The sequence below is a fragment of the Panthera tigris genome, chromosome A2 (assembly GCF_018350195.1).
Source record: "Panthera tigris isolate Pti1 chromosome A2, P.tigris_Pti1_mat1.1, whole genome shotgun sequence".
NCBI lineage: Eukaryota > Metazoa > Chordata > Mammalia > Carnivora > Felidae > Panthera > Panthera tigris.
The window spans coordinates 96847938-96860455 of NC_056661.1; positions in this window are offsets into that span (position 1 = coordinate 96847938).

A 12518-nucleotide genomic window follows, 5' to 3' on the forward strand; every position below is an offset into this window, starting at 1 on the left:
ACCCCTTAATAATTCTCCATTTCCTACAAGATGTACCTTTGCCTTCCGTGACATGGATGCTGACTACCTCTACACTTCTCTTCTGATTTTTTTTTTTTACCACAAACAGCTCCCATGTTCCATACTTGGGAAATTATACACAGGTATTTCAAAAACAACATGCCTGAAAGGGAGTTTATCATTTTCTCAAGCTCAAATCCACTCTTCTGCCAGGATTTTCTGTCTCCGAAATGTCATCACAACAAGGCAGAAAACTGATAGTCACATTTGATTTTCTCTTTTCCTGATTCTCATATCTTAAATCCACCTAATTCTCTTCATCCCCAATATTATCACCCCAGACCCTGCTACCAGTCATCTCTTATGTGGAAGAATCTCTTTAAGTTCTCTTAAAGACTCTTGTTCCACTCACCCCTTTCTAATCCATTCTCAAGATCACAGACAGTTGTCTTTCTAAACAAATCTGATTGGGGTTAGAGTTAGAGAGAAGGTTAGAGTTAACATTTGGGTCCGGGCTTAATACTCTTCAGTGGCTTCTCATTGCTGCTAGGATAAATTCCTTAATGTGCCTTTTAAGGCCTTCCCTGATTGTCCTTTGGGTAACCTGGAACATACCGCTATGGATGCAACCTCTACTCACCCATCTCCCTTCCTTTAGCTAAATGCCACTCATTTATTATGGACTGAATGTTTGTGTTCCCACCACATTATAAAGTTGAAGCCCTAACCCCCAATGTATTTAGATATGAGGCTTTTGAGAGGTTATTAGATTTAGATGAGGTGATGAGGGGGAGACCCCCCCCATGAAGGGTTAGTATCCTATTATGTAGAGGAAGAGAAACCAGAGCCCTTGCTCCCTGTCTTCCATGTAAAGATAAAACAAGAAGGCAATCATTTACAAGACAAAAAGAGGGTTCTTACCAGGAACCAAATCTGTAGGTACCTTGACCTTGGATTTCCCAGCTTCCAGAAGAGTGAGAAATAAATGTCTGTTGTTTTAGCCACTCAGCCTGTTGTATTTTATTATGGCAGCCCAAGCTAAGACATCATGCTCATTCTGAGTTTTACATTCCCCCAGGTCCTTCCCTATATCCCATGGCTAGATCAGGGTCCCTGCCATGTACTCCAGTAGCACCCTATGTATTTCCTGTCAGATGATTCATCTCAGTTTACTGTGCACACTTGTTGAGTGCCTGTCTTCTCTGCTAGACTATAAGATAATGAGAGCAGGAACCCTCCAGCCTTAGATTATTAGTGTCTGTCACAGTGCCTGAGATATAGTTGGCATAAAGTAAGTATTTGATAAATAAATGAAAAAATAACTTGATTGCACCATGCTGCTATGCTTTTCCATATTCTTGTTTATTTCCTGCAGTGCCAACCTCACAAAACCCTACCCATCAATAATCATCTTCTCCTCTTGGGGATCCACCTTAATATTCTCAGGCAAAGTTAGATACCTCATTTGTTTTCCTACAGAAAGACCCTCTATCATATTGTATTGTTTCTCTCACATCCTCACTAAATTATGAGCAACTTGAAGGCAATTATCATCTTAAGCATCCATTTCTCCTCAGAGCCCATGATTCAGTACATGTTTGCTGAATAAGTGGATAAATGATTCGCTTGAGAAAGAGGTAGGTTAAGTAATATTTCTTCCAATATGGAGGGATGGAGCTATCCGAACTATTCAGTGATTCCAGTTCTTCATCACCGTATTTGAAAGGCATTATAAACATAAAAGAAACAATAGTCTATTGTTTAAGGTATAGAAAATAATAATCATATCTTCCTTATCTCATTTTACATCAGGAAAATATCTTCAGTTAATTGTGAGACTATTCCACCAATTCCTTATTGTTCACTACATTTTTTAGCCTATTCTTTATTTTTAAAAACAACTGAAGTAGTGGAAATTCCTTAATGTTCTTTGAGAAATCCATATAAAGCTTTAAAGGCCACATGATTGTAAGTTGTGTTATAAGTTTCCACTATTCTTTCTTAAACAATTATTTTTCTATTTGTAATTCTTTTAATTATCATTGTCATTCTCTGACTTCACTTTCTACAAATCTTTTGGAGATGAAGTCTATAGGAGACTTGAGTTCCAAGGAACAGTGAACTGTACTATTTCAGACCTTTCCCATTGTATGATCACAAGACGTTGATGGAACCAATTTATGTCTCTGGAATATCTCCATTGTGCTTTACATGTAGTGTTGTAGTGTGGTAACCAGGATTGTAAAAATAGAGCAAATGGTCTCTTCAATCCCTTTTTGCTCCCCACTCATGACATGGGCTTTCATATCTGCTGAAGCTTTATATGGAAAGTTTCCTCGGCTTGAAGAACATTTTGTATTGTTTGAGACAATAATAGATGGTTCACATTGTTTTGGCATATATTTTACTAGTCTTTTTTTCTCACAATAATGTGAGCTTCCTTTAAAAAAAAACTGCTTGAGGGGCACCTGGATGACTCAGTCAGTTAAGTGTCTCAGGTCATGAACTCAGGGTCCGTGAATTCAAGCCCTGCTTTGGACTGGACAGTGCAGAGCCAACTTGGGATTCTCTCTTTCCCTCTCTCTGCCCTTCTTCTGTTTGCTCTCTCTCTAAATAAATAAACTTAAAATTAAGAACTACTTGAGGCAAATTTGCATAAAATAAAATTAACCACCTTAAACTGTAAACTCAGTGGCATTTAGTAGATCCACAGTGTTGTGAAACCATACGACTATATAGTTCCAGAACATTCTCATCATCATCAAAAGAGACCCATACCCTTTAAGTAGTCATTCTCTGTTGCCCTTTACCCCTAGCCCTTTGGCCACCACGAATATGCCTCTGTGGATTTCTCTGTTCTGAATATTTCAAATAAATGAAATCATATATCATGTGACCTTTTTGAGTCTGGCTTCCTTCACTTGGCATAATACTTTTGAGGTTCATCCATGTTGAAGCATATATCAGTACGTTATTCCTTTCTACAGATGAATAAAATTCCATTGTATGGATATACCACATTTTGTTTATCCATTCACCCATTAATGGACATTTGGGTTGTTTCCACCTCTTGGCTAATGTGACTAGAGCGCCTATAAACATGTCAGCTTCTGAAGGACTGTAATTATTTATTTTGATATTCTCAGTGCCTAAATAATCAGTTAATCAAAGTCTGTTGAGTATAATGATATAATGCAATAATATAATATAAAGTTAATATTTTTAATGAATATTCAAAGACAAGCTCTTACATACATACACACACACACACACACACACACAAATCCTGCTTCTACTCCTATCTTCCGTATCTCTAGTAATGATACCAATGTCCACTTAATAACCCAAGACAGAAACTTCTCCATTTTCCACATTTAATTATCAAGTCTTAACAATTTTAAGTCTCAAATAGCTCTCAGATCTGCCCTCTTCTATCTTAACTACTTCAGCCTTAGATTAGGCCTTCATCATCCCTGCACTATTACCACGCCTTTCTCAATGACTTCCCAAATTCCTGGTTCTTTCTACTGCTGCTTGGTAGGGCACAAATCAGATGGTATCATTTTCCTGCTGAAAACCTTCCATGGTTCTCTATAAACTGTGTATTAAAGGACTTAATATGGCACAAGATGCCCTAGTTTTTCTTTAACTTAACAATGGCCTTGTTTTTCCACTCCTCTTTAATTATACCCTAACTTTTAACTCTGCATATGTATTTCCCCTCCCCAAATACTTCCCCTTCTCTTTCATGTCTCCATTCACTCAACAAATGTTAAATCAGTATCAACTCTGCCTGTTGACACAGGACTGAGTAAGACAGGTTAGGCAATATTGACATCTGAGGTGGATAATTATGTGTTATGGAGTCTGTCCTGTGTATTGGATTATACTTAGCAGCATCTCTGGCTTCTATCCACTAGACGCCAGTAGCACACCACCCCCCTCCGCCTGTGACAGTAAAAAATGTCTCCAGATATTGCCAAATGTCTCCCAGGGCCCAAATCGCCCTGGGTTGAGAACCATTATTCTAGAGGGAAATTGTTATAACATTAATTATTTTTTAAGTACAAATTACAATAAATTTCATCTGCCTCCATGCATGTTGGACCGCCTCCCTACAAAAGGTTTTCCAAAAAAAAAAAGGTTTTCCTTTCCCTTTTGCTTGATAAATTTCTCCAAGAATCAGTTTCAGCGTTTCCTTCCCCTGGTCACCTTCCCCAGCAGAATCAGTTACTTCTTTGATCCTCCTGTGGACTCCCTTAGATCTTGTTAATACACTGTTCACTAAACAAATGCACAATATCTCTGTTTTAATGAGCTAATGTGTTATTTTCTCCAGTTATGTAAGGTAATCTCTCCCCGTGAGTACATTGCCTCCACTTCAGATTTTAGAAAGCAAGGGATTTGAGTATATGCAGATTTAGTTTTGTGTACTTTTTCCCAACCACAAAATTTTAGTTCCAGTATATAGGGATTATAAGTCACTCCTGTTGAGGATAATTGGGGGAAAAAAGGAAATTGGGTGTCGGGAATAAAAGAACAATGCTATAGAGTCAAATCCAATGAGTGACAGAAAATGCTAAAACTGGAGCTTCTTAATTTCATCTTATACAAGGACAGGGCAGATTTCCAGAGTCTGGGCAGAACTGGGTCTGAAGGTGTACATCAGTGGCCACAGTTGTAAAATCAGGACCTGTCAGGAAGCCGAGCAGGAACTCACAGGCAGAAACAATGACTTCTGCGATTGTTTTAGTCTAGCATCTTGCACATTCTGAAGTTCTGAATAGGAAGATTTATTTGCTCACTTACTCTCTTGGGTGCTTCAGAAGGAAAGTCCATTTTTTAAGGCTCTCGAGTACCATTCTAATTCAAGTATCAAACGTGACATGGGAACCACAGGGAATAGAAGCGTATGTCTGTGATGTCGATATATAAATAAAATGTTTCAAAACATCATCTGGGCCTTTGGGGGGCACTGTCCAGAATGAGTCATGGATTTGCAGTAAACCATGAATCTTTCCTGCCTCACCTGAACTAATTACCCAGGGAATTAGACCCAGGACCACAGAGTGGTGAATTCCAAGGTACTGTAGCAGGGGGAAGTTAATTAGTCCACAGAGGGACTCCCTAGACTTTATTAGCACCAAGTTCTAACCATTAAGCTGACCATACTCAGCTTTCTTAAAGAGTTATATATATCCTTCAACACACATTTTTCTACTATAAATGCTATTTATCCAAATAACCTTAAATAGAGTTTGGATCAGCAAAACAGGATTGAAACGGTCTTCCTTTGATGTTGCATATTCTATAAATAAAAAATAACCAATAGCCTTCCAGAATGTTTAGCTACCCGTCCCCTTGAACCAAGAAAAATTAAGAAAAGAAGCAGTAAGTCAACAGATATATTAGAAAGAGAGCAAAAATAGATGTGAAGGGGACTTTCTGGAGTGAAGGAGCATAGACAAAAGGAGTTAACATTTTCTTAACTGGACTCTCCCACTTTTCCATCTTGACATGTTCACATCTATTCTCTTTGATGTGAATTAGATGAATTAGATCTAATTCAAGTTTAACCATGACAGTCACATTCCTCAGTACTAAATCACCTGGAGAGCTGTTAAAACACAGACAACTGCTAACCCATGTCCAGAGTTCCTGATTTGCTAGGTCTGGGATGGGGAATGTGATTTGTATCTCTAACAAATTCTAAGCTGATGCTAATATTACTGGTCCAGAACCATACTTTGAGAACCACTGACCTGGAGAAAAACTTTAATTTTGTGAAGCCTCAGTTTAATCCTTTGTAAAATAATAACCAATTTCCAGATTGTTGTAAATACTGCAAAATATTCCAGGCAAGTGCTAGTTGTTATTTTAATTTAAAGGAAAAAGCAAGAGACTGGGAATCAGGAAACCCCCTGGTCACAGATCTACCAGAAGGCAGCTAGTCATATAACCTCAGTAGGCATGTTTTCTCATTTATAAAATGTATTAATTCATGCAACTAAAACATATTGAATGCCTGATGTATACCTGACATTTGCCAGGTATTAAAAGTATGGTAGAAAACAAATTCTGATTCTACACATTTAGAATTATGATTATGTTTTGGATGATCCCTCAGTTGTCTTCCAGCTCTAAAATTTTGTGACTTTATAATAGTAAAGTTAGCTTTTTCCTAATCTTCAATCACTTTGTTCTTCAATAATTGGACTTGAAACGTTTATGTGATATCAAGGAAAAGTTAGGTGCTGCTATTGGGTGAGTAGGCTAAAACACATTCACGTATTATTCAAGTAATTTCATGTATTGACTGTCAGTCTTACCTATCAATAAAAAGAAAAGTTTAAGTGTGTGGACTAAGTGGTAAAACCAACAATGAAGACAATAACCAGAACTGACATCTAAGACCCATATTCGCCAATGATGTCATGCCAACTCTATCTTTGTTTACTGAGTAAATATTTGTTGAGCATCTATTATTTAGCAAGCACTATGCTACAATAAAGGGTTGGAAGTGTGAATAAAATAGGCATTGTCTCTGCTATCAATGACCTCACATTCAAGTGAGGTCAGTCAATGAAAAATTAATTCCTTTCATTAATTAATCAATTGTCATTGTGAGAGCCACTAGATATTAGATCTACAAGGCATTAGAAAATATACAAGGAAAGATGCTCTACATCACTAATCATCAGAGAAGTGCAAATCAAAACTACAGTGTGATATCACCTCACACCTGTCTGAATGGCTAATATCAAAAACACAAGAAACAACAGGTGTTGGTGAGGATGTTGAGAAAAAGGAACCTTTATGCACTATTGGTGGGAATGCAAACTGGTGCAGCCACTGTGAAAAACATTATGGAGGCTCCTCAAAAAATTAAAAATAGAATTACCATATGATCCACTACTGGATATTTACCCAAAGAATACAAAAGCATAATTCATAAAGATATATGCACTCCTACATTTACTGAAGCACTATTTATAATAGCTAAATTATGAAGCAGCCCAAGAGCTCATCGATAGATGGATGGATAAAGATGTGGTATGTACACACACACACACACACACACACACACACAGGAATATTACTCAGCTATAAAAAAAAAATGAAATTTGGCCATTTGCAACAACATAGATGGATCTAGAGAGTACAATGATAAATGAAATAAGCCAGGCAGAGAAAGACAAATACCATATGATTTCACTCATAAGTGGAATTTAAGAAGCAAAACACAAGAACAAAGGGAAAAAAAGATAAAAAACAAACAAACAAACAAAAACCACAGACTCTTAACTATAGAGAATAAACTGATGATTACCAGAGGGGAGGTGAATGGAGTGAGGGAAGCAGGGAGGAGATGGGTAAACTAGGTGAAGGGGATTAAGAGGCCTTCATTTTGATCAGCACTGAGTAATGTATAGAAGTGTTGAATCACTGTATTGTACACCTGAAACTAATAGAACACTGTATGTTAACTACGCTAGAATATTTTTTTAAAAAGAAAAGAAAATGTACAGAGACTTGACTCATTCTAGGATATACAGGAAGCCTTAGACAAGTCACTTCACTTCTCTAATCCTCAGGTTTTTTACTTGTAAAATCGGGAATAATAGAATATACCCTACTGAGATTTAGATAATGATTATTGGAGGTTTGAGATAATTTATGTCAAATTCCTAGCATAGTACTTAGCACACAATATAATAGGTAGTTATGATGGCTCATTAACTAACTGCAAGATTATCCATGCAAATAGAGAATTTCAAAGGTCAAGATCAAATTTTAAATTCTAAAGAATTCGTCAGTAATACCATTAACTTAATTCACTAGTTATTTTTAAAAGATGAAATATAAATTACATAAATTCTAAATATGGTATCATGTATAAGTAAGTCTTTATAACTCTTTTTCTATATGCAATGTAGGAACCAAAGAGAATGTATCTTGATTCAACTTAATGGGTGAATCAATCAATTACCAACACCCAGAATCTTTCTTGCAACTAAAGTAAAAGTCTCCTCATTTCATCCAGCTACTTGAAAAGAATTGGAAAATATGAGTCTGGAAACCAAGCCAACCAAAGTTCTAATAAGCCAGAGTGGACTTTTGGAATGCATCAGCATTCTGGTGCTTTTCAATCTAAGGATGAATTTGGAACTAGCTGAAGAAATGTAATCAGCATCTTCTCAAAGAAAGAGGTGGACTTAATTGAAAGCTGAGATTTGTATGCCCTAATAGAGTCTCTGGAATTATCACCCTTAGAACAGACAATAACAAGATACCACAAAACAAACCTGTCCATACAACCTGTACACAAGGACACTCAGAGTCATGCAGAAGTAAAGAAATGAGTATCTATTTCATATTTCTAAACTTGAAAAATGGGGTACTGAGTCCCAGATTAATTCCCCAGATTAAATTAGGATTCATAAACTATGAGATAAGTTGACTCTGTCTACACATTTTAAAGAGAACTCCCAAAAAAAAGAATGCTCATTCACTATGAAGGTAAAAAAAAATCTATAAGCACTTAATGCAAAATGCAAATGAGGAGGGGTATAATGTAGGAAATCTGAAGGAGAAGAGCATTTCAGTGGAAGTCTTTAAAGTGGGGTTTAAGATAAAACATCTGTTAAGATTAAACATTCAGATGGTCTTATTCTAACATACATAATTCTCTTCCATATGAATCTTAACATCATCCTTAAACTATACTCCAACTCTCTCCCAATTCATATTATACTCCCTATATATCTTAAATTCTACCCTAGATGTGTTTCTCACCTCATTCTTCCACCTTCTCATAGCTGGATTCCATTCCATTGAAACCACCTCACCAAGATCACCGGTGACCTCCAAGTTGCTAATCTATGTAATCTTTTTAGCTTTTACTTGACCTCTCAGTAACATATGAAACTTCAACACCCAAAAATCTATACTCTTCTCCCCCAAGCAACCTGTTTCCTTGCCTTCTGTGATGGAGACACTGTGGTTTTCCTCCATCATTTATGTGACTGTTCCTTCTCAGTCACCTTTATCCATTTTCCCCTTCTGTCCATTGCTTACAGGCTGGACCTCTTCAGGGTTTTGTTCTGGGCTTTTACTATTGTCCACTTCCACACACACATACAACCTGGGGGATTTCACCCACTCCCATGACATTAGTAATCTAATGTCTTTGACTCCTTTGTCCATAAACCCTGGCCAAGTATAAGTTTTGGACTCCAGGCCTATCCACCTAATCATCTATGAAAACTATCCATTTGGGTAGTCCATAATCACCCAACACTGACATGCCCAGATTTGGCCTCTGTAGCCTCCCCTCCTTCACCTCAAGTCTTCCCCTCAAATGTTTCCCAGCTCGATGGACTATGCCTCCAGGCAGCCAGTTGCTGAGGCCAGACACCTGGCAATGCTCCCCCATACCAAGCATCAGACTACTTCCAACTCTAACGGCACCTTGGTACTGACCACCATTGTCTTCTGGCAGAATTAGTGTTGAAGCCTCCTTACTAGCTCCTCTGTCTCCACTGGTTCCCCCTCTAATCATTTTCTCTGCACTGCAGCCGGAACCATCTTTTTAGAAGCACTCTCTCATTACATAATTTCTCTGTTTAAAAATCATCCAAACACTCCCCATAGCACAGTTTAAAAAACATAAACACCAGAATACAGCTTAAAGGTGCTTTTTTGATCTGGTTCCTGCCAAATCCACCAATCTCATCTCTAGCTCTGTCCTCTGTCCTCTGTCCTCCCCTCTGCCCATCCCCACTCCACAATCCAACCATGCTGAAATGCTTCCATTGCTCAGAACTGCCACATTGTCTTTTTTTTTTCTTTAAGTTTATATATGTATTTTGAGAGAGAAAACACAAGCAGGAAAGGGTCAGAGAGAAAGAGAGAGAGAGAGAGAGAGAGAGAGAGAGAGAGAGACATGAAGTTTGAACTCATGAACTATGAAAAAATGACCTGAGCTGAGATCAAGAGTTGGAAACTTAACTGACTGAGCCACCCAGGTGCCCCAGAACTGCCACATATTCTAATGCATCTGTGCCCAATCTCTCCCCCATCTCTTATAAATCCTATTCATATTTAGGGCTTGAGCTAGTTGCATCTTCCAGGAAGCCCTCCTTGATTCCACCTACCTAAGTTTAGATTAGGTGTCCATCTTAAAACCTCCCCCGCCAAAAAGCATCGTGTCCTTGCCCAGGGTAGTATTCCCCACACTCTTCTCTGTCCTTCAGCAGACCATCAGCTGCCTGAGGGCAATGAGCATGTGATTCTGTTTCAACCCAACTAGTACAGTGCCTGGCACAACACTAAATGTTACTTGAATGAATATACATCTTGTCTCATTTAAATAATCAGTGGGAGCTGAATAATGCAACTGATATGATGTAGGGCAGGAATCCCCATGCCTTCCCAAACATATCACAGAAAGAAGTCAGCAATCAAACCTTGTCAGCTACCACCTTAATTATCAGCTAATACCTTCTTACAACTGTTTGACAATCAACTCAACTCAAACTCAAACTAGAATGTGATAGGGTAATATTGGGGCTTTCCACAGAGCGGATCCTCAACAAATGTTTGAAAGGAGACATCAGTCAGATGCTTACTTTGATCAAAGTAAAGAGAGGAATACAAATGTAAGACAGTGTGGCTTCATAAGCCTGTTCACGTCCCTGTATCAGGCTGACTCTCACATCATACTTTAAGGTGTGAACCGGTTCGAAATCTGTGGAGGGTACAGAGCTGAAGAGGCCATCTGTTTGCAACAGAGAATACTTTAGGAATGGGAACCCAGGTGTTAACTGTCAAGCAGAGACTGATCTCTGCCTTCCTTCTTCCACCCCTCCATTCCTTGGCTCTCAATGTCTCCCTCATCTACTCCCTCCCTCCTCTCTCTTCAGGCTCAGTCCCCAACCCATCATCATCAGGTGCCAGGCCCCCCTACACTCACACACCATGGCAGCTATCACCAGGACACTCGTTTAGGCTTCGGGTCAGCTCTCCTCCCAGCCCCACCCCTATCCACACCAAAAGTTTCTCTCTGTTTGAGGTACAAAATATTTAAGAGATCTAAATATAAACACTATCTTCCTCATTGAGCAATGAGTAAGAAAGAGTAAAAAAAAAAAATGTATAAAAATGGCTGGGACTGGAATCAGTCTCCCGCTTATAAAAGAAAAATTCCCCTTCAGTTTTCACCATTTTCATTGTTCCATCTAGTTCCAGGGCCTCCCACCAAATGCTGACGACTGCCGGCTTCAACCCCTGCCACATCAGCAGGGAAGGAGCCTGGCAGCATTTGCTATTTGCATCAGTTTCTAGGAATGTGTTTCAAGTTATCAGTTTACTCTGCAGAGATGTTTTTCTTTTCAGTTTATAAACGTGTGACTGAAATTATATTTCTCTAGTTCTTCAAAACTAGCTGAGCATTTTTTTGCTAAAAGAGAAATTATGGTGGCACTTCCAAAAAAGGTTTTCTGATTTGAACTATCCGATTTGACTGTGGAGTCCTCCTTGTAAACACCCTCCTAAAACTGACCAGACACCCTTTCAAATTCCTTCACTCCAAGTTACTTAAAAAATTCAAAGCTATCTCCCCAGTCAATGCCTTTAATTAGAATAAAAGAAAGGGTCTATTACAGCTTTGGTTGTTCTCTTGTATTTCCATTAACCTGTTGGTTTTTAAGTTTCCAGGCTGCAACCAGTTTAAGAACATTCAGTCCCTTTTGTTTATAGAGGTTGCTGATGGAGTTAACTTAGGAGGAATTCTTCCGTAAAGCACAGCCAAAAAAAAAGAGAGGAGTTAGGGGAAAGAAAGGGGCAGGGGGGCGGGGTGTGGAGAGAAAGGAACTGCTGCCCACTCACTTCTGTTTGGCGCCAATGAAATTGACCTAAAGATGGCTCTTTCGAGTTGACTTCTGGGAGCCCAAGACACTCTGAGTGGCACCAGACGGCCTCATGGGGGTGCGGGGCAAGCACAGTACAGTCCCAGACCTATTGCCTTTCCTCTGGGCCCGCAATGACATCTCAGGAGGGTTGGGAAAAGGGCCATCCACTGAAGCTGACTGCACCCAATCAGTATTCCACAATCTCCGACTTCTCAATGAGGCCTTTCACCCTCCTTGCTTCAGGGTCAAGGTTGGAACCCCTCCTCCCACTGCTGGAGAGCAGAGAGTGGGATGGGGCCAAAAGGGGAGAAGGAGGTTGGGTGTTGAGGAGAGAGTTAATATCCACATTGATGAGAGTGCAGCTTGGAATGTTACCAGAAAAGACTGCCCTATCCCAAAGTCTAACTGGAAGCCTCTCTAGATGGGCTAGGCATTTTCCCCAAGGTGTGGAGGGGAGGGGAGGAAGGCACGAAGGTGCTTAGGCATTGCCTGTAAGTAGGGTCAGTGAACGCGCATCAGGGTCCAGAGGCATTGGTGGACTCAGTGGAGAGTTATCCGAGTCCAGGCTCACCCTGGAGCTGGTAAATCTGGACAAGATGTCTGTGG